Genomic DNA, 24610 nt, shown 5'->3' with positions numbered 1-24610 from the left:
AAACAGCTAAACGGAGATATATTTTTTTATTTATTGATTTGAGAGAGAGAGAGAACACAAGTAGGAGAAGGGGCAAAGGGAGAGGGAGAAGCAGACTCCTCACTGACCAGAAAGCCTGACAGGGGGCTCAATCCCAGGACTCTGAGATCATGACCTGAGCCAAAGGCAGACGTTTAACCAACTGAGCTACCAAGGTACCCCAAAGGAGATGTATTTAAAAGATGTAAAATTCTATTCTGTTCTTCTAATACTTTTCTCAAAATGAAGCATCTTGTGAAGTATCTGGGTGATGCAGTCAGTTAAGCATCTGACTCCTCATTTCAACTGAGATGGTGATCTCAGGGTTATGATCTCAGGGTTGTGAGATTGAGCCCTGCAGAATCTGCTTAAGATTCTCTTCTCCCTGTGCCCTCCCCCCAACCTGCCCCACTTGTGCTCACTCTCTCCCTCTCAAATAAATAAATCTTTTTAAAAAGAATAAAGCATCTTGTGCCAACTCAAGAATTAGCACAAACTTTAAAATGGCATTGCTTCATTGTTGAGTTGTGTTCTAGAAAGAAATAAAATCATCTGATAAGTATAATAAAGGCAATTTAGAATTAGCATCAAAAACTGTAAAAAAAAAATGCTCTACATGATAGAAATATTTTCCTGCTTTTTTTTTGTTGAGTTAAAATGAAAATAATTTCCATTCTTAACTGTCATATAAATAGTAGACACATTTATTTATGAGATATTATTTCAGAATAATTAGCTTTGTGCTATATTTTACTGGTATACATTAAATATAATGAAGGGTAGCAGAATATGACAACCCAAAATGTGCCACTTGGTCATTTTGAGCTGAAGGTAATTAAAAAGAAGCAAATGCAAAGAAAATGCTCTCTGTCCTTCCTCCATTTGCCTACAAGCAGGACATAAAATTTGTAAAGATGTCCCTTCCTGCCTTTCTACCAGGAGGACAGAAGTTAATCGCTGGAGACAACTCTAGATCCTTATCAGCCCAGAGACAGCACTGCGGAAACTACATAACAATCCTTATGAACTAGCCCTTATATTTCATTTGTTCTCTCACATGTTTATCTTCACACAATTTGCCACTGTAGAAACGCAAGGTTCTTTTCCTTTGTCTTATCACTTGTCTCAAAATGTATTATTCTTTAAGATGCTCCATAAGCCAAAGTTTTAGCCAGCCCTTTTACTCATCACTGAGTACTCCCACATATATGTATGATACACATGTTAATACACTTCTGTTTGTTTTTCTCTTATTAATCTGTCTCTGTCACTCTAATTTACTGGGCCTCGGCTGGAGAACCTAATATGGATAAAGGAAAAAGAAAAAGTTTTCCTCCCCTACAATAAATTCATAAATATTTATAATACAATGCTAGAAATGTAGTTTAAGCCTCTTGAGGTCAAAGTCCATGTTTGTCATTCTTCATATTTCCAGGATCTAGCCCAGTACCCAACACACAGTAAGTACTTAATAAAAAATCTCAGTGAATTTGTAAGTGTCTGATAGAATTCTCAATGATTAACCACAAAATACATGAGTAAATTTTTAAGCAGAAATGAGATCTATTGAATGACATTAGGTAACTTCCACAACCCCCAAGAGAAATTGAAGGTCGGGCTTTAAGGCTTTACAGCCAGAAACAACCCTCAAATCACAGTTGGGACTATTCCAGGGAAGAACCCTCGGCCACTTTCATTAGATGTAAACACTGTAGTTTGCACTGCTGATATTGGGTAGCACTGGCCCATGAACGTGTAGCAAAAGTATTTCTTTTGTGCTATTTCTTTTTTTTTAATATTTTATTTATTTACTCATGAGAGACAGAGAGACATGGGCAGAGGGAGAAGCAGACTCCCTGCAGGAAGCCTGCAGTGGGACTCAATCCCAGGATCACGCCCTGAGCCAAAGGTAGATGCTCAACCGCTGAGCCACCCAGGCGTCCCACTTTCGTGCTATTTCTTACCAATGCAATCAACACACAGAGCTCACATTCTTCTTTCTAAACTTTTCCCCTAATGCAAGAATCCCTAAGTACATGATCTGCTTCCTAGCTGAGAATATTGCCAAATACTTCCTTCTCAAATATGACAGATCACCATGCTTTCAGCTTCTTGTTTCCTGATCACTAATCCACTGATCATTAAACCAATACTACATAATTTAGGGCTTTGTGGTAGCAGCATCCCATTCTGGCTACAAATTTCAATACCAGTCAGGATGGATGATGTCAGGCTGCAACAACAAAAAGAGCCAAAAATAACAATTGCCTAACAACAGGATTCAATTTTCATCTTTATTGCATATCCAACTTCAATATGGAGACTCTGCCTATTATAATCACTTAGGGATCCAGACTGATAGGAACCTTTTTGTACCATATTTTTTTTTAATGTTAGGAGCCACATAAAGATGAATATGGCAGATTAAATGGGCAATGAAAGCTTTCATGTGCATTTCCTTGATCAAAGGAAGTCACATGATGATACCTACAAGTCACATGATAAAACCCAATTCAAAAAGAAGTAGGTAAGTGCAGTTCTACTATTGCCTTGATAGAAAATCAGACATAGTTAGTGTATAGCACTTATGACTAAACATCTTGATGATGTAGGATTAATAATGTAAGATATTTCTGAAATGTTAAAAAAAAATGTTCTAAAGATTCTGTATGGATACCAAAAAAAAAAAGACATTGTTTCTCTCAAATATACACCATCAATAGTTCTTAGAAAATAATGTTTCCATTTCTTAACGTAGTTTAAATTGAAAATAGGAAACTATATAGGATTTAATAAATCACATTTGATTTAGTCATTTCAGGCTGTGGCCGATACAATTGACTGTCTCCCAGTAATTCCCACTTTCTTGTGTCCACATCTTTTTTTTTTTTTGTGTGTGTGTGTGTGTGTCCACATCTTTGTATAATTCCCTTCCTTAGGGCTTAAATGGGACCTATAACTTGTTTCCAACTAATAGAATATGGCAAAGGGGACGGAATGGTATTCCCCTGATTATGCTGTTACATAAGAGTCCACCTAAGCAGACTGGAGTAAGACATTCTTCTGCAGGCATGCTTTGAACTACCTGTAGAGGACCACCTGCAAGGAAATTGTGGACACGTTTGGGGATCAGCCTTCAGCTAATAGCCAGTAAAAAGCTGAGACTCTCAGTCATATAATCACAAGGAAATGGATTCTGTCAACAAATTTAATAAGCTTGGAAGTAGGCTCTTCCCCAGTCAAGCCTCCAAATGAAAATGCAGCCCAGCCAATATCTTTATTATAACCTTGTGAGATACTGAACTAAGCTGTACTTGGAATTCTCTCCCATGGAAACCATGAAATAATAAATGTATGTGTTGTTTAAAGCTGATAATTTTGTGATCATTTGTTACACAGCAATAGAAACTAATACACCTGTTTATTACAATTTAACTTTACTACCCACATTTACCTTTTGCATTTTTTCTTCACTTTTTTCTGAAAATTTTATTGATTAAACCCATAGAAAAGTTGCAAAAATACTGCAAGAAAATCTTATATAACCTATATCTAGATTCATCAATTGTTTATATTTGGTTCATTTGCTTTATCATTCTCTTTTTCTCATATGTATGTGTGAATGTATGTGCTTATAAAATTTGTCTTAGAGTCATTGGAGGTTAAGTTGGGGAAATACTTCCTCTTGAAAACTTTCAGTGTGTTTTTCTTTTAAAAATATTTTATTGCATAACAATATAACTATGAAAAACAGGAAATATACATTTAATGTTCTAATCCACAGTTGGTATACAAATATCATAAATTAAATCAATGAAGTGTTTTGTAGCCAGGTTTTTTTCTTCTCTCAGACCAATATTCACTTTGGCTTGTGTCATAACACTATAATTTTCCTTTTATTAGAATTATTTCTTAGCCTATCTCTGGCACTCTTGACCTGAGATTTTTAAAGCAATAAATATCAATATTTTTTCAAGGTTTCCTCATTATTGAATTCAACATATGCATTTTGGGCAGGATTACCAAGAAGTGATGTTGTGTCCTCATTGCATTATACTTTTTTAAAGATTTTATTTATTCATGACAGACACACACAGAGAGAGAGAGAGAGAGAGAGGCAGAGACACAGGCAGAGGGAGAAGCAGGCTCCACACAGGGACCCCGACGTGGGACTCCATCCAGGGTCTCCAGGATCAGGCCCTGGACTGAAGGTGGCGCTAAACCACTGGGCCACCGGGGCTGCCCCCTCATTTGCATTATATTAGGAGCCACTTGATGTTTTTATGTCTCAATACAAGTGACATTAACTCTGATAACTTAATAAAGGTGGTATGCCACAGTCTCTTCCTAGCAAAATTATCATTGCACTGCTTTTAATGGGTCTGCAATTTGTAAGAGAATCTTTTTTTTTATTTTTTTAAGATTTTATTTATTTATTCATGAGAGACACAGAGAGAGAGGCAGAGACATAGGCAGAGGGAAAGACATAGGTTTTGTAGGGAGCCTGATTCGGGCCTCAATCCCAGTACTCCAGGATCATGACCTGAGTCAAAGGTGGATGCTCAACCACTGGGCTACCCAGGCGCTCCTGTAGGAGAATCTTTAAATAATGTAAATTTTCTGTTCTTCATAAAACTTCACCTACTAATTTCAACACCTATTGATGATCTCCTAACTCCAAAATCCTTCTATATTTGTCTGTTGACATTCTATTTTAAGGAAGAGCTTTTTCCGCTCCTTATTTATGTACATTATAGATTCTATTCAATTAAAAAAAATCCATTAGAATCATTTTGAGAAGTCTCATTTGTCCCAGGGGGGAGCCTCTTCAGGTTGCCTCTTGTGTCCTTTTAACAAGTCCTCATTATTGTCTAAGCACTTCCTTACTTTCCAGCATAACAAGATAGCTCAAACTTATCTTGTTCTCTCCACATTGGCTCTGGATAGCAACCATTTTTCTAAAGGGCAGAATAGTTAGAGAATAGTAGGTTAGAGAATAGTATTTAGTAACCAAGATCTGGGCTGCTCATTGCTACTAGAGTAGCATTGTTTCTAAGCCTCTTCAATGTGGAAAAGTAGTAAATATATGTATATGTACACAAACGCACCCTTACACACACACATAATGAGTTCATTGTAATACCTCCAAATCAAACTCAAAGCCATACGGTGAATTCTAGTCTTCTGTCTTTCTATATTTGTAACTCCCATCTCCAGCATTCAGAAACCCACTTTCATTATCCTTAATATGTTTACTCATTGTGTCAAGCCTACAATACATTAAAAATAATGCCAGAGCCTTTAACTTGTACCACTGTGCCAAGCAAACCTACTATTAGAATTCAATAACAGGTTATTTTTTGGTTTTGGTTTTGTTTTTTTGAGAAAGTGTAAATTTTACATTCAGTAAAGTGTGCAAATTTTAAGTATACAGAACAGCAAATTTTGGCTAATAGAAATACCCATTAATCCACACTCCTATCAAGACAGAAAATATTTTCACAATTCCAGAAAGTTCACTGATACCCCTTCTCAGTCAATCCCTCTACTTTTTTTTTTTTAAATCATGGATTAGTTTTGCCTATTCTAGAATTTCAAATAAGTTTAATTACACAGTAAATAGGTATGCCTTTGTTCACAGCTTCTTCCACTCAACAAAATGTCTGAAATTTATTCATATTTTCATGTATATCAATAGTTTGCTTTTTCCTATTGCAGAATAATATACCATTGTATGAATATGCCACATGTTGTTTTCCTGTTGATGAACATGGAGCTTGTTTCTGGTATTAGAGTATAATGAACTGTATGCTATGAACATCTTTGCACAAGACATTTAACCAATATGTTTTTGTTTCTCTTGAGAAAATATCTAAGAGTATAATTGTTAGTCATGGGACTCCTATATTTTTAACCTTATAAGAAACTGCCCAATCTTTTTTCAAAAGGTCCCTTTAGGAGTATGCAATTTACACTCCCATCTTCTAGCAGTTCTATCTGTTTATCTACTTGCCAACAGTTTTTCTCGGCCTTTTTAACTGTAGCCATTCTGATAGTATTACAGTGTCACTTCACTTTCATTTTTATTTGTGCTGTTTTAATGTCTGATGATACGGAACTCTTTTTCTTGTGTTCATTGACCATTTGTATCTTCCTTTGTGAAGTATCTAGTTAAGTCTTTTGCCCATTTTTGGCATTGGATTTTTTTTTTTTACTGAACTGTAGGAAATCTGTATATATTCTGGACCTAAGTTCTTTACCAAATATATGTTTTGCAAATATTATCTCCAAATTTGTGATCTATTAATTTCCCTAGCAAAAAATAATAATAATAATTTCCCTAGCAGACATTTGATAAGTATTTTTTTTTATTTTGATGAAGTCCAACTTATCAATCTTTTCTCTTTTGTTATGACTTTCTGCATTTTTATTTTATTTTCCTGGAAAATATTTAAATTTTTTTTCCCGTTCTCTTAAATTATTTTCTAAATAAGAAATAACATTGGGGCGCCTGGGGAGCCCATCAGTTTCACGCCTGCCTTCAGCCCAGTGCATGATCCTGGAGTCCCAGAATCAAGTCTCATGTCAGGCTCCCTGCATAGAGCCTACTTCTCCATCTGCCTATGTCTCTGCCTCTTTTTCTCTCTGTGTCTCTCATGAATAAATAAATATTTTAAAAACAAATAATATTAATTATTTTAATAACACATTTACAATTTAAAATTATTGTACTCTATTTAGCATTCTTTCTTTACACTTTGTCTAATCCAGTAATTCTTTTTAATTTTTTTAAGAGAGGGAGACAGGGGAGAGAGGAGTAGAGAGAGAGACTCTTAAGCAGGCTCCATGACCAACATAGAGCCCAACAGAGAGCTTGATCTCATAACCTTGATATCATGACCTGAGCTGAAATCAAGAGTTAGATGCTTAACCTAGTGAGCCCCACAGGTATCTCTAACCCAGTAGATTTCAGTTAAAGGTGATTCTGACCTTTAGAGAATATTTGACAATGTCCAAAGACATTTCATTTGTCACAACTGGAGGAAAGGAGTGCTATTAGCATTTAGTGGGTAGAGGCCAGGAATGCTGCTAAACAACCTGCAATGCACAGGACAGTCTCATACAACAAAAAATTGCATCTCAAGATATTGATAGTGCAAAAGTTGAGAAACATGTGTCTAACCTGAATGGGATAGGGGAAGGAGAAGAGAGAGAGAATACTAAACATACCTTAGTTTTATTAACTTATAACTGAGATGATTAAATGTTTGAGCCAATGAAAAGTTAATAATAACATGACTCAGATGCAAGTATTTAGATTGATCTGCAGTCAATAGCATTTCTTCATCAAATAAATCTAAGCCAATGCTTTCCATGGCTAAAAAAACAAAAATGAGTGCAGATATGCCTCTTATAGAAGGAGTCACATTAGTAAAGGGTTACTGCTCAAGCTAAATTAAAACAAATCAGCGACATTTTTCTCTCCATTATGTGCACAAATCTCCCATAAAAATCAATGAAAGCCACATCTGTGTAACGGAGATTAGAATGCAGCTAATTCCAGCTCTAACTTGCTATCCCTTCCAGGGCTCATAAACCCCACAATAGTTGCTCAGGAACAGGAGGATCATGTGATGTATACAGCAGCTCAAGCCAAATCCTAGATGAATCGTCCAGATCATTCTGTTCTCTGGTTTATTAGGCAGCTGAGAAATCTTTGGGTTCTGGAAGTGATCACAACTGGAGCAGAACTCCAGGGAATAATTTCAAATCAAAGAAGAGCCACTGCACTTATAAACCTTATATTCCAGAGAATAACCTCAAATCAAAGGAAGAGCCACTGTACTTATTGTCTCTTTCAGTTATCAATGGGGCCTATATTTCCCATAGACACTTTAAAATATAGAAACTATAAATAAAAACATTATCTATGAAGTCATTATCCAAAACCTATTACTTATTACCTCTTTAGCAAATCACCCTTTAGGTGAAATTCATCTATGTAATTCTTCTTTACCTACTCAAGATTTAACTTTATATACAATTGTGTGTACCCTGGGTCATTACAAAGCATTTTCCCATGTGATTAAGAAAATTTGAAGTATTATTTTGATGTGTACCCAAAGAGTCACCAAGTTTTATAATTTTTTCTTACCAATTGTTTATTTCTTGTTGCACATCTAGGTTGCTTCTAATTTTTTATTATTCCAGATAATGACAACTATGCAATGACAAAAATGCAATGACAACTATCTTTGTGCAGATATACTTCTCCATATTTTGTATTATTTTCATAGTACGTAATTTCCAAAGTATAATTACAGGACATGATTTATATGCTTTTAATATTCTTTTTACATACTGTCAATTTTTTTTCTGGAAAATATTGTATTAATTTACTTTCTTCAGAGCAGCATATTCTCCATTACCTCACTATCAATCTAGCAGATTTTTAACTCTACTAATTATATCAGGTACTTTGATACTGTCTTTTTCATTTTCTCCCTCTCTCTGAGAGACAACAAAAGAAGGGATCACAGCAGGTACAACTGTGAGGATTAATTTACCCTTGAGTTGATAATAATAGATGTTTTGCTGTCAAATGTCATAAGAGGAAACAAAGAATTCTAACAGTTTAGAAAATACTAACTGAAATTATAACAATCTTCCCTCCCTTGGTAAGAGAAGTTTAGGCTTCACATGATTAAAAAAGGTCTCTAAGTACATCTATATATACAGAGTCAAATATAATTCCTTTTAAAAAATCAATCTTTATGTCAATAGAGGTAAATGCAAAAAAAAATCACCATTACTATTATTATTTCCTGCAGTTCTGCTATTGGGAAATGATCCAACTTTAATTACAGTTAGTGTGCAGAATTCAGCAGTTTCAATGAAAGTCAGAATGGATGTTGAAAACTAAGAAATGATCAAGGTAGAGGAATAATCACTCTTTGATGGCCTGGGGCTGAGTATTCTCACCTGGGAAGAAGCATCAATTCCAGGAAGAAAAATCATTTTGACTACTCTTCTTTTTTCCTCATCTCTTACATTTGACAGGATTATACTGGTCTTGGGAAGTAGAAAATGGATAGAAGACTAGGAAAAGAAAAGTAAGACTGAAAGAAGAAAGATGGACTTCAAAAAGCCAAAAAAAAAAAAAAAAAAAAGTATCAACATACACTGAGACAAAGAACAAACTTTCCAGGTAGAACAAAAAGCTGACGATCAGGTTTGTCTTGACTAGTGTCCTATAATCTTAAATTCATCTTGTGATTTTCAGACCCATATTGTGGGCAAGTATCATATCTGAAACTTTTTTAGCTCACAGTGAATACCTCAGTCCTTTACTCCTGGTAGATATTCACAATTTTTTTTTCTCTTGAGGTAAAAATTAGTAAATCACAAAACATTTATTGAATGCTTACTACATCTGTAGCACTATTCTAAGCAGAGACTGGAAAGTCTCTGCCCTCATAGATCTCAGAGTTCACCATGAACTTAAAATTTTATTGACAAAAGCAAGAAGCTCTTTTGCCAATTTCATTTTTTTAATAGTGTATTAATTTCTTTAATTTTGGTATTGTATTAAAATATTATTTATCTTGGTCACTGAAGGGTTTTGGTGCACAATGCAAGTGTTTTATTCACCTTACCCTAGTCCCAACACTACTGAGTTATAACTTTGAAAAGTTGACAAGGCAATTACTAATTGTCTCATTGTAGTTGGAAATTCCTGGGGATGATGTGTCAAAGATATCAGTTTCTCTGGATTACAAAGCTACAACAGCAGCAGCAGTAGCAGCTACTCATCATTGAACAACTCCTCAGAAAAAGAAAATGTACTCAACAACAAGCGTTTATTGAATACCTACTCCATGCCAGGCAATATTCTGGAACTAACAATAATACAGTGATTTTACTGACAGGATCCCTGCCAATGCAGTGTTTATAGTCTAGGTTAGAGTCAAAGACAAGACAATAAACAATGACAAGAAACCATAAGGTAACGTCAGACACTAATAAGTGCTCTAAAGAGAATAAAGCAGCATAATGAGATAGCTTGTAAGTTGGGGGAGGAGCGGCATTATAGTTGGGACATTGACTCTAAGGAGGTAACAACTGAGATGAAACCTGCATAAGGGGAAAGAGAAAACATTAAACATTCTGAAAGGAAGTCATTCAAGATAGAGGAAATAGCAAGCAGAAAAATGCTGAGGTATGAAAAACTATGGTTTTCTCAGAAACTAAAAAGACCTGTGGGGCAGACCGGGTGGCTCAGTGGTTTAGCACAGCTTTCAGCCCAGGGCCTGATCCTGGAGACCAGGGATCGAGTCCCACGTCAGGCTCCCTTCATGGAGCCTACTTCTTTTCTGCCTGTTTCCCTGCCTCTCTCTCTCTCTCTCTCTCTCTCTCTGTCTCTCATGAGTAAATAAATAAAATCTTTAAAAAAAAAAAAAAAAAAGACCTATGTATCTGGAGTTTGGAAAAAGAGGGAACAAAGAACAGTTCAAGTAAAGTTGAAGAGGTTGGAGATCAAATCATGGGAGATCCTGTAGGCCCTGTGAAGTTTTCTTTTTTTTAATTCCAAGGAAGTCACTGGAGTGTTCCAACTTGACTTCATTAGAAAAAGACTGTTGTAAAATGGTTCAAATAAAAAAAGAGTAGAAGCTAGTTGGAGATCTTGAGAAAGCCCAGCAGGGAGAGGATTGCAACTTAGAGTAGTACATTTTAGCAATGAAGATGGAGATAAGTGGACAAATTCTGGTTAGACACTGGAGGAAGAACCAACCAGCCTTTCTCCTGGGTTGGATCTCAGCTCCACAACTTACTGGGCAAGTTCACACAACCTTTTTATATCTCAGTTTTCTCATCTATAAGATGAAGATACTAACCGTGCCTATTTCACAAAATTGACTCCTTAGAAGAGGTCTCAGTACATACTAAAGTGCTCAATAAATGTTAGTTATCACGATTTTCATCATTCAAACGTGGTGGAAGAGAGGAATTAAAAATGGCTTTTGGGTTTTGTCTGAGCAACTGGGTAGACAGTGTTGCTTTTGAGATGGGATAGACTGGAAAGACGTAAGTCTAGGCAAGAAGAAATTCAGAGTTCTCCTTTGGACTTGTTCATTTGAAATGCCTATGAATAATCCAAATGGAGATAACAAGACTGGAATTCAAAAAAAGATAAATGCTACAAATGTGAATTTAGGAGTTATCAGCATACAGATGTATTCAAGCCCAGAGAATTAGAACAGATCACCTAAGGAACTAGTGTAGAAAAAAAAGAGCCATGAGCTGAGTCCTTGAGAACGTGAAATGTGGAGTTAAAGAAGAAAAATGAGCCAACAAAATAAACTTAGAGGAATGGGTAGGGAGACACAAGCAAGCAAAAGTGGTATTGCGGAAACCAGAGAAGGATCCTAGAGTTTTATCCCACATGCATTACTTTATAACGAACGATTATACTTTTCTAATGAAATAAAAGTTAAAAGTACAGAACCAATTTCAACTTCTCTGTACAATGCTCCATGCCAATTTTAAAACCTTGCAGTGAAAAAGTTGAGAAAATACTTTGTAATTTGGTTTGGGATGTGTACTCTTTCCTAGCTTAGAAAGAAATCCTCAGGACAATTTCCCAAGAACTCTGTAATTCACTGGAGTAGAAGATAATAGATGCAATAAATAGAAATTATCATATAAATGCCAACTCCTATTACTATATATGAAATATATTCCCCATGTGACCACAAAGATATGAAAAAACTAAGCATAACTTTATCGTTCAGTTTAGAAAGATCAATACAAGAGATTGATACTATTTTTATTGAAATCTAGTTTCCAACTGATTGTTAGATAATGGAAAACGTTTTCGGGGAATGCATATTACAGAAAAATGAAATAAGATAAACTCATACCTGGCAAGTGATATACAAAGGAAAACTGACACAAAATCCCACTGAGAGCATGGACAGCCACCTTTACCTCTAGCCTAGCAGGACCTTCTACATGCTATAGGCATAAGAATTCTTGCTAAGTTAGTGATAAATACTGTTGGGGAAGAAGAATTCCCTCTGCCTTTCAAGTTCCTTCTAGATGAACTAACAATCAAATTGACATAAGACATAGTAACAGGAGAAAATCAAATTTATTAGCATATATATGGGGAATCCACAGGGACATGGAAATTCCAAAGATAGGCAGCAGGAGGCTTATTTGAGCCTAGGAGAGGGCTAGGGGTCTAAAGATACAAAGGGGTAAAAAGTCGTTAGCTGGAAGGTGAGGGGAGATATTTGGAAAACAAAGGTTGATACCCATGTTAGATAAAGGGAAATCTTTGTTAATAGCTCTCTTCCTGGTACAACCAGGCAGTTGAGGAAATAAAGAGATTTTCCTGAATCTGCTGGATTTTGTTTATTTTTAACTTAAAATAATGTTCATGCCAAAGTGGCCCATACTGGGGTGTCCTGCCCCTTCAACTTCACAGATTAAGCAAGGCAAAATCTGGAGTTTCCCAAAAAATTTTATTATTGTACTTCTTAATTTTCAGAGTTTTAAGAAAGCACTCTTTATAATCACACCTTTGATTTGTACAGAATCATTTTCTCAGAGTCAAATTTTTCCACGTTTATTTATACCTTGCTTTGTTAAAACACACAGAAAGTGAAGTTATTTAATATTTCATAAAACACAAAAGAATAAATAAATTGAGAATATAGGAGTGAAAGGAATTTAAGGGAAGAAAAATAGCAATTCAACTAGTAAAACTGGAATGCAGAAATCTCAACCATTTTATCACATATAGGCATAAATAGGGGCACAAATTTGGGTTTACATTTCCAAACCATAACAACAAAGAGAAAACAAAAATCATCACATTCAGTTTTGATTAAAAAATACAAAAAATAAAAAAGAGTCACAGCTTTGTCTGAGATGAAAGCTTCAAGAAAATTTCTACTGATGTGGGAAACAAAAGCAGAAGGAAAAAATGTTAAATCCCCTTACTACCTACAGCCCATGGACAAATCCCTGAAACAGGCAGAAGGACATTCCTCTACGGACTCAACTGCCTTGATGTTATTACTTTGTTAAGGGCAAAAGGCAATCTTAGCCCAATCCCCAATATCCTGTAAGTCTATTTTAACATACAAAATTCCTTCAGAAATGTCCTTTATCTCTAAACTCTCCAAGATATGTGTTGGCAATCATCCCCCAAGCATATGACCCACCGATATATATCTGGAGGGTCTCATGACTAAGATTTTATTAGATGATAATAAATGACCTTTTCCCAACAATAGTTGCGTCCTCAAAGTCCTGGAAAACTTGCTTCCAAATTCCTTAGAGACTTACACTATCCCTAACCCCCTCCCAACTTGGAAGTATATAATCGGCCACTCCTCACAACCCCAGGGCAGCTCTTTTCTGCCCATGGATCCTGTCCCATGGTTTAATAAAATCACCTTTTTACCTCAAAGATGTCTCAAGAATTCTTTCTTGTCGATTGGCTTTGAACCCTAACATCTTTTCCTACATCACTACTAGAAGTCCTTAAATTTCACATGTATTATTTCCTTATTCTCACAAAAATCTTTCTAAAAGGAGGCTTTAATCACTTTAATTGACTACATATTTTTTTAGTCTGTACCTAGATATTTTTAGTATCTTCATATCTTGGAGTAATCTTTGACTATTTCCTCTACCTTATCCTCCCACATCCTATCAATCTCAAATTTTGTTGATTTTTTCTTCCTAAAAATTCTGCAAATTCTTTTAATTTCTCCCTCTCTCCTTACTAATTTCAAATTAATATTCTCACACTTAGACTCCATGGAAACCTTGTAACTGATACTGCACTGCCTACAGGCATTCCTACTATCCACTTTATTTTTTTATTTTTATTTTTTATTTATTCATGAGAGACACAAAAAGAGGCAGAGGTAGAAGCAGGCTCCCTGCAGGGAGCCTGATGCAGGACTCATCTCAGGACTCCGGGATCATGCCCTGAACCAAAGGCAGATAGATGTTCAACAACTGAGCCACCCAGGTGCCCCACTACTATCCATTTTAAGATTTTATTTATTTATTCATGAGAGACAGAGAGAAAGAGAGAGAGAGGCAGAGACACAGGCAGAGGGAGAAGCAGGCTCCCGATGTGGGACTCAATCCCAGGTCTCCAGGATCAGGCCCTGGGCCAAAGGTGGCGTTAAACCACTGAGCCACCCGGGCTGTCCCTACTATCCATTTTAAAATGCAGTTCCATTCTTTAAAACCTCTTCAATTTTGCTCATTATCTTAAGATGAAATCCAGACCACTTAACATAGTATATAAATTTTTCATGACTGGGCCTTACCCATTTTTTAGACTATATTTCTCATTCTTCCCAACTGCCATTTTCTCTCTCAACAATATTATGAATTGTAAGGTCCTACAATGCACCATGCTCTCCCCATTTCACTATTCACCTTTGAACTGGTCCCTCTAATTGAAATAAAGATCCCACTTTCACCTGACTAACTTCTCCTCAATAATTAGGACAAAGGATATTTCCCTGGAAAGTCTACTTTGACTGAGCTCCCCTCAGACAGATGTTTCAGTATAGCATATTGTACAATGCACTGGGCTTTCTCCTGTCATAGACTTTGTAATTTTTTATTTAATCACTGGTAGCATCTAAATGTTTGTGTCTCCCCATAAATTCACATGTTAAAAACCTAATGCCCAAGATGATCTTTGGGAGGCAATTAGGTCATAAGGACAGTGTCCCTATAAATGGGATTAGTGTCTTTATAAATGAGGCTCCAGAGAGCTCCCTTCCTCCATGTGCCATGTGATAATACAATTGTGAACTGAAAGAGGGGCCTTACCTGAGCAGGCTGGTGCCCTGATCTCAGATTCTCCAGAACTGTGAGAAATAAGTTTCTGCTGTTTATAGACTACACATCTGGTATTTTGTTACAGCAGCCCAAATGGACAAGGACTATTTATTTACTGATTACTAAATTGTGTATCTCATTGACTACCCTGTACTCAAGTTTTATTTTTTCAAAGTTTGGTCCTTAGATCACATCTAGGATGCTTGCTTTAAAATGCATATTCCTGGGGGATCCCTTGGTGGCTCAGCGGTTTGGCAACTGCCTTTGGCCCAGGGCGTGGTCCTGGAGTCCCCGGATGGAGTCCCACATCAGGGTTCCTGCATGGAGCCTGCCTCTTCCTCTGCCTGTGTCTCTGCCTTTTTCTCTCTCTGGGTCTCTCATGAATAAATAAATAAATCTTTAAAAAAAATAAAATAAAATGCATATTCCTGGTTACTAATGGGGCAATCCACCCCAAAATGGGCCACTTTAGCATGAACATTATTTTGAGTTAAAAATAATCAAAACCAAGTAGATCCATGAAAATCTCTGTACCCTCTCCTCTGCTTAAACTATTAACAAATAGAACTATTAACAAAGATTCTCTTTTACCTAAGATACTTATCTACATTATAGTGCAACCTTTGTTTTCCAAACATTTCCCCTCACTTTTCTGCTAATGACTTTTTACCCCTTTGTATCTTTAGACCCCCTAGCCCTCTCCTTGGCTCTAATAAGCCTCAAGCTGCCTATCTTTGGAATTTCCATGTCTGTGTGGATTCCCCATATGTATGCTAGTAAACTTGATTTTCTATTACTTTGTTTTATGTTAATGTGATTCTTAGTTCAGCTAGAAGGATCTGAAAGGCAGAGGGAATTTCTCTTTCCCAGCATTAACCTTAGTCGTGAATCAGAATGTCTGAGAATGAAATATGAAAATATGCTATTTTTTTAAAGATTTTATTTATTTATTCATGAGAGACAGAGAGAGAGAAAGACAGAGACAGAGACACAGGCAGAGGGAGAAGCAGGCTCCATGCAGGGAGCCCGATGTGGGACTCGATCCTGGGACTCCAGGATCATGCCCTGAGCTGAAGGCAGATGCCGAGCTACCCAGGGATCCCAAAAATATGCTATTTTAACAAATACCCTAGACTAGCTCTATCTGATAGAAATATAATGTGAGCCAAAAATATAAGCACCCAATATAATCTTAAATTTTCTAGTAGCCACATTTAAAACAGTAAAAAGAAATAGGTGAGGATCTGACAGGGGAAGATAATGGAATAGGAGGATCCTAAGCTCACTTTGTCCCGTGAATATAACCAGATCACAGCTACATCACTGCAGCTAACCCAAAAAATGAACCAAAGAGTAGCAGAACAGACTCTACTATGTAGAGGAGGAGGTGACATAAAAAATGGTAGGAAGGAAGAGTCCTGGTTGAGAACTGAACTAGCCTATGAGACTAACCACAAATGGGAGGGACCATAAGCATGGACACTTGTGACCCCACACAAGTGATACTCCTGACACAAGACACCTGCACTGGAAATATGTGTCCCCATAACATTTGGTTTGGAAAACCAAAGGGGCTTAACGTTATGAGTTTTTACAGTCAGTGGGGCATCACACCTGGAACTTTAAAAATCAGCAGCCTTAGCTCCCAGACAGCTGGAAGGTATAAGAAACTGAATCCTCACCTTAAAGAGACAGCATAACAAACAACCCCTTCCCACCAAGAAAAAGCTCACAAGGGGAAGCACAAGGAGAGAACCCTGTAGATTGGGTCCTGCAACTCCAACAGACAGACCAGAGGCAGACATTTCATCTGATTGCAGGCCATACCTACCAATGAAAGCCACTCAGGGGACAACACAAAAAGAGTCACCACAGTCCTAGAAAATGGGATAAAGGCATCTGTCCCAAATACAAGCTCAAGGTGGCCTCAGACTGGCCCCTTAACAATACAGAGAATAAACCTGCCCATAACAGGCAAAGAGGGCCATTGCAGCTGACTGGACCGAAGGCAAATGCAAGTCAACCACATCAGTAGGGCATGTGTAATCCACATAGGAGACCCTCTCAAGTGCCTGGTTCTGGTAAATAAGGGACACTGCACTACAGGACACCATAGTACCTCTTCTTCATAGGCCACCATTTTTAAGAGCAGGAGTGGTAGCTGACTTTCCTAACACACAGAAACAGACACAAAGAGACAGACAAAATGAGGAGACAAAGGAATATTTCCCAAATGAAATAATAAAATGACAGCAAAACAGCTAAATGGAACAGAAATAAGCAATATGCCTGATAGAGAATTCAAAGTAATGGTCATAAAGCTATTCACTGGACTTGAGAAAGGAGTGGAGGATCTCAAGGAGACCTTCAACAAAGAAAGAGAAAACTTTTTAAAGAACCAATTAAGAATGAAGAATTGAGTAACTGAAATTAAAAACACACTTGAGGGAATCAATACATTAGAGAAGTCAGAAGAACATATCCACAAGTTGGAAGACAGAGTAATGGAAAGCAATCAAGTTGAACAGAAAAAAGCGGGGAGGTGGGGGCAGAGAAAAAGAAAAGAATAAAAAATGAGAACAAGTTAAGAGAACTGTGACAGCATCAAGCATAGTAAAATTTGCCTTATAGGGATTTCAGGAGGAGAACAGAGAGAAAAGAGGGTAGAAAGTTTATCTGAAGAAACAGTAGCTGAAAATTTCCCCAACCTGGGGAAGGAAAGAGTTATCCAGATCCAGGATGCACAGAAAGCCACAAACAAAAACAACCCAATGAAGTCCACACCAAGATACACAAAAATTAAAATAGCAAAAACTAGTAATAAGAAGAGAACTTTAAAAGCAGGAAGAGAATATAGAAGAGTTACATACAAGGGAAACATCATAAGGCTATCAGCTGATTTTTTTAGTAGAAACTTTATGGTCAGAAGGGAATGACATGATATATTCAAAGTGTTGTGAGGAAAAAAAACCTGCAACCAAGAATATTCTATACAGCAAGGCTATTATTCAGAATAGAAGAGCTAGAGAGTTTTCCAGTCAAACAAAAGTTAAAAGATTTCATCACAACTAAACCAGCCTTACAAGAAATGCTAAAGGGAATTGAGTGGAAAGAAAAGGCTACAATTAGGAGTTAGGTAATTATTAAAAGAAAAAAATTCACAGATACATATAAACACAATGAAAGTTATATATGTATTACTTATAAACACCCATACAAAGCTTAAAGCACAAAAGCAGTAAAAAATCAACTATATCTATAAAAATCAATCAGGGGATTCCCAAAATAAAAAGTTGGAAAGAGTATATCATATTCATGAAAATAAGGAATAAAAAGCTAGTGCTTTTAGAATGAGTTCAAACTTAAGCAGCAATCAACTTAATATAGATGTCTGTATGCATAAGATGTTATTTATAAATCTAATGATAACTACAAATCAAAAACCTGTAACAAATATGTAAAACATAAGGGGAAGGAATCCAAGCATATCACTAAAGAAAGTCATCAAACCACAAGGGAATAGAGCAAATTAAGAAAGGGACAGAAGAAGAAATGCAAAACTATAAAACAAGTAAAAACATGGCAAGAAATACATACTTATCAATAATCATTCTGAATATAAAAGGGCTAACTGCTACAATCATAAGACATAAGATGAATTAATGGATAAAAAGCAAGACCTATCTGTATGCTGCCTACAAGAGACTCATTTCAGTTCTAAAGACACATGCAGGTTGAAAGTGAGAGGATGGAAAAACATTTACCATGTGAATAGAAGTGAAAAGAAAGCTGTGATAGCAAAACTTGTATCAAACAAAATAGACTTTAAAGCAAAGAATGTAAAAAGAAACCAAAAGGACACTATATAATCAAAAAAGGACAATTATAAAAATTGTAAATATTTGTGCACCCAACATGGGAACACCCAAATACAAAAAGCAACTGTTAGCAGACATAAAGAAAGAAATTGATAATAATACAATAATAGTAGGGGATTTGAACTTACTTACATCATGGAGAAATCATCCAGACAGAAAATCAACAAGGAAACAACGGCTTTGAATGACATATTCAAAATATTTCTTTCAGAAATAACAAAATATACATTCTTCAAGTGTTCATGGAGCATTCTCCAGAGTAATTCACATATTAGGTCACAAAACAAGTCTCAAAAATTTCAAAAAAGATTGAAATTATATCATGCATCTTTTCCAACCACAATGGTATAAAATTAGAAATCACAAGAAAAAAAATCTGAAAACAACCACAAATACCTGGGGGTTAAATAGCATACTACTAAATGATGAATGAGTCACCAAAGAAATCAAAGACAAAATTAAAAAAATATATGGGCACAAATGAAAATGAAAACACAATGGCCCAAAACTTTGGGATGCAACAAAAGTTGTTTTAAGAGGGAAGTTTATAGCAATGCAGGCCTACCCCAAGAAGCAAGAAAAATCTCAAATAAGCAACTTAACCTTATTCTTAAAGAAGCTAAACAAAGGAAAGCAAACAAAGCCCAAAGTCAGTAGAGAGAAGAAAATAATAAAGCATAGAGCAGAAATACATGAAATAAAGACTAAAGAAGACAATAGAACATAACAATAAAACCAGGTGTTGGTTCATTGAAAAGATCAACAAAATTGATAAACCTTAGCCAGACTCATCAAAGACAGAAAGAAAAGACTGAAAAACAAGGTCAGAAAAGAAAGAGGAGAAATAAGAACCATCCTATAGAAATATAACGGATTATAAGAGAATATTATGAAAAATTATATGGCAACAACTTGCACAACCTAGAAGAAATGGATAAATTCCTAGAAACATAAAACCTTCCACAACTGAATCAGGAAGAGATAGAAAATTTGAATAGAACAATTACTAGCAAAGAAATTGAATAAGTAATAAAAAAAAAAAAACTCCCAACAAATAAAAGTCCAGGACCAGATGGCTTAACAGGTGAATTCTACCAAACATCTGAAAGAGTTAATACCTATTTTTCTCAAACTGTTTTGAAAAAGAAGAAGAAGAGCTTCCAAAACCATTCTACAAGGTCAGCATTACCTTGATATGAAAACCAGATAGAAATTGAAGATGACACAAAGAAATGGAAAAACATTCCATGCCCATGGATTGGAATAACAAATATTGCTAAAATGTCTCTATTACCCATAGGAATCTACATATTTAATGCAATCCCTATCAAAATACCACTAGCATTTTTCACAGAGCTAGGGCAAACAATCTTAAAAATTTGTATGGAACCACAAAAGGCCCTGAAGAGCGAAAGCAAACTTGGAAAAGAAAAGCAAAAACAGAGACATCACAATGACAGACTTCAAGTTATATTACAAAGTGGTAATCATCAAAACAGATAAATCAGTGGAACAGAATAGAAAAGCCCAGAAATGAACCTACAACTATATGATCAATTAATCTTTGACAAAACAGGTAAGGATACCCAATTTTTAAAAAAAGTATTTCTTCAACAAATGGCATTGGGAAAACTAGACAGCAACATGGAAAAGAGTGAAACTGTACTACTTGTTTACACCATACACAAAACTAAATTCAATATGGATGAAAGACCTAAATGTGACAGGAAACCATCAAAATCCTAGAGGAGACCACAGGCAACAATCTCTTTGACGTTGGCCATGGCAACTTCCTAAGAAATGTGTCTCTAGAGGCAGGGAAACAAAAGCAAAAATAAACTATTGGGACTTCATTAAAATAAAAAAGCTTCTACCCATTAAAAAAAAATAAAAAAGAAACAATCAACAAGCTAAAAGGCAACCTATAGAATCGGAGGAGATATTTGCAAAAATCAGATATATCTGATTAAGATTTGTGTGGAATCAGAAAAGACCCGGAATAGCCAGGGGAATTTTAAAAAAGAAAACCATATCTGGGGGCATCACAATGCCAGATTTCAGGTTGTACTACAAAGCTGTGGTCATCAAGACAGTGTGGTACTGGCACAAAAACAGACACATAGATCAATGGAACAGAATAGAGAACCCAGAAGTGGACCCTCAACTTTATGGTCAACTAATATTCGATAAAGGAGGAAAGACTATCCACTGGAAGAAAGACAGTCTCTTCAATAAATGGTGCTGGGGAAATTGGACATCCACATGCAGAAGAATGAAACTAGACCACTCTCTTTCACCATACACAAAGATAAACTCAAAATGGATGAAAGATCTAAATGTGAGACAAGATTCTATCAAAATCCTAGAGAAGAACACAGGCAACACCCTTTTTGAACTCGGCCACAGTAACTTCTTGCAAGATACATCCACGAAGGCAAAAGAAACAAAAGCAAAAATGATAAAGGACTAGTATCCAAAATCTATTAAAAAAAAAAAAAACATCAAACTCAACACCCAAAAAACAAATAATCCAATTTAAAAATTGGCAGAAGACTTGAATAGACATTTTTCTAGTATGACAGATAGATGGCTAAAAGACACATGAAAAGATATTTAACATCACTCATCATCAAGGAAACAAAAATCAAAACCACAATGAGATCTCACCTCACACCAATAAGAATGGCTAACATTAGCAACACAGGAAACAACAGGTATTGGTGAGGATGTGGAGAAAGGGAAACCCTCTTACACTGTAGGTGGGAATGCAAACTGATGCAGTCAGTCTGGAAAACAGTATGGAGGTTCCTCAAAAAGGTAAAAATAGAATTACCCTAGGATCAAGCAATTGCACTACTAGGTATTTACCCAAAGAATATAAAAACACTAATTTGAAGGGATACGTGCCTCCTGATGTTTACAGCAGCATTAGCAACAATAGCTAAATTATGGAAAGAGCCCAAATGTCTATCAACTCATGAATGAAGAAGAGGTGGTATGTGTACATATATAAGTACACACGCACACATACACAACAGAATATTAGTCAACCATAAAAAAAGAATGGAATCTCGTCATTTGCAATGACATAGATGAAGCTGGAATGTATTATGCTAAGCGAAATAAGTCAGTCAGAGAAAGACAAATATATGATTTTACTCGTGGTGGAAGTTAAGAAATAAAACAAATGAACATGAGAGGAAAAAGATCAGGCAAACCAAGAAACAGATTCTTAACCCTAGAGAATAAACTAATGTTTACTGAGGGGAGGTAGGTGGGAGTAGGGCAAGCCCAGGATAAATAGGTGATGGGTATCAAGGAGGACATTTGTGATGAGCACCTGGTGTTATATGTAAGTGATGAATCACTAAATTCTACACCTGAAACTAATATGGAATTAAATAAAAACTTGGGAAAAAACGGTGGGAGGAAAATAACAATTTCATACTATGCCTTCAGACACTCATTTCTTTTAATTTTCAGCTTCTTTCTGGTATGCATTGTCCTTCCAAGCCTGTGCTAAATTAATTATAGGCACTTCATTGCTTAAAAAAAAAATTAAAGACACTACAAAAAGCCACAAGCCAATATCCCTAATGAACAGAGATGCAAAAATCCTCAACCAACTATTAGCAAACCAAATCCAACAATATGTTAAAAAAATCATTCACCACAATCAAGTGAGATTTATTCCTGGAATGCAAGAGTGGCTCAATATTCGTAAATCAACCAATGTCATACATCACATTAATAAGACAAAGGATTAAAACCACATAGTCATCTCAATAGCTGCAGAAAAAGCATTTGACAAAGTACAACGTCCATTCATGATAAAAATTCTCAGCAAAGTAGGTTTAGAAAGAACATACTTCAACATTATAAAGTTCATATATAAAAACCCACAGTTAGCATCATGCTCAATGGTGAAAAACTGAGAGCTTTACTGCTAAGGTCATGAACAAGACAAGGATGTCCACTCTCACCATTTTTATTCAAGATAGTGCTGGAAGTCCTAGCCACAATCCTCAGAAAAGTAAATGAAATAAAAGCCATCCAAATCAATAAGAAGTAAAACTGCCATTATTTGCAGATGGCATGATACCACCTATCAATATATGGAAATCTGTTGCATTTCTATGCACTAGTAATGAAGTACTAGAAACAGAAATTAAGAAAACAATCCCATTTATTAATGCACCAGAAATAATACAATATGTAGAAATAAACTTAACCAAGGAGGTGAAAGACCTGTTCACTGAAAACAATAAAACACTGATAAAATAAATTGAAGATGATATAAATAGAAAAATATTTCACATTCATGGATTGAAATAATTAATATTAAAATATCCATATTAAAAAATAAAATAAAAAATATCCATATTACCCAAAGCAATAAAGCAATCTTATATTCAATATAACCCCTGTCAAAATATCAATAGCACTTTTCACAGAGCTAGAATGGCTATTCCTAAAATTTACATGGAACCACAAAAGACCCCAAATAGACAAAGCAATCTCAAAAAAGAACAAAACTGGAGATACCACAATGCCAGACCTCAAAACTATAATCATCAAAATAGTATGGCACAAAAACATACTCATACATAGATCAATAGAGCAGAGGGTCAGAAATAAACCCATACTAATATAACCAATTAACGTATGATTAGATTAATTGTAGAGGCAAGAATATGCAAAGGGAAAAAGACAATCTCTTCAACAAATGACGTTGGGAAAACTGGACAGCTACACGTAGAACAATGAAGCTGGACCACTTTCTTACATCACACAAAAACAAACTCAAAGTGTTGACTAAAGACCTAAATATGAGACTTGAAACCATGCAAGTCCTAGAAGAAAACATAAGCAGTAATTTCTTTGACATCAGTCATAGATGTCTCTAGGTATCTCTCTTTTGGCAAAGGAAATAAAAGCAAAATTAAACTATTAGGATTACACCAAAATAAAAACTTTTGCACAGAGGAAAACAGCAACAAAACAAAAAGGCAACCTACTGAATAGGTGAAGATATTTGCAAATGATATATTTGATGAGGGGTTAATATCCAAAATGTCGAAAACACTTAAACAACTCAACATCAAAAGAAAACCAAATAATCCCATTAAAAAGTGGTTAGAGGACATGAATAGACATGTTTCCAAAGAAGATACAGAGATGGCCAACAGAAACATGAAAAGATGCTTAACATCACTAATCATCAGAGAAATGCAAATCTAAACCACAGTGACATATCACCTCACACCTGTCCAAATGGGTAAAATGAAAAACACAAGAAATAACAAGAGTTGGCAAGTATGTGGAGAAAAAGGAACACCATGTGCAGTCCTGGTGGAAATGCAAGCTAGTGTAGCCACTGTGGGAAAGAGTATGGACAGTCCCCAAAAATTAAAAAATAAAATAACCGTATTATCCAGTACTGAGTGGTAACCAAAAGAAAACAAAAACACTAATTCATAAAGATATATGCACCCCTATGTTTAGTGCAACATTTTTTACAATAGCCAAGATATGGAACCAATCCTAGGGTCCATCCACAGATAAATGGATAAAGAAGAGGTGGTATGTGTGTACACACACACACACACACACACACACACAGCAGAATATTACTCAGCCATAAGAAAGAATGAGATCTTGTCATTCGCAACAACATGGATGGATCTAGATGGCATAATGCTAAGTGAAATAAGTCACTCAGAGAAAGACAAATACGGTATGATTTCATTTGCAAGTGGAAACAGACTCTTAACTATATAGAACGAACTAATGGTTACCAGAGGGGAAGTGGGTGGCAGGATGGGTGAAATAGG

Source organism: Canis lupus, chromosome 34 (assembly GCF_011100685.1).
Source record: "Canis lupus familiaris isolate Mischka breed German Shepherd chromosome 34, alternate assembly UU_Cfam_GSD_1.0, whole genome shotgun sequence".
Classification (NCBI taxonomy): Eukaryota; Metazoa; Chordata; class Mammalia; order Carnivora; family Canidae; genus Canis; species Canis lupus.
This window is presented reverse-complemented; position numbering follows the sequence as displayed.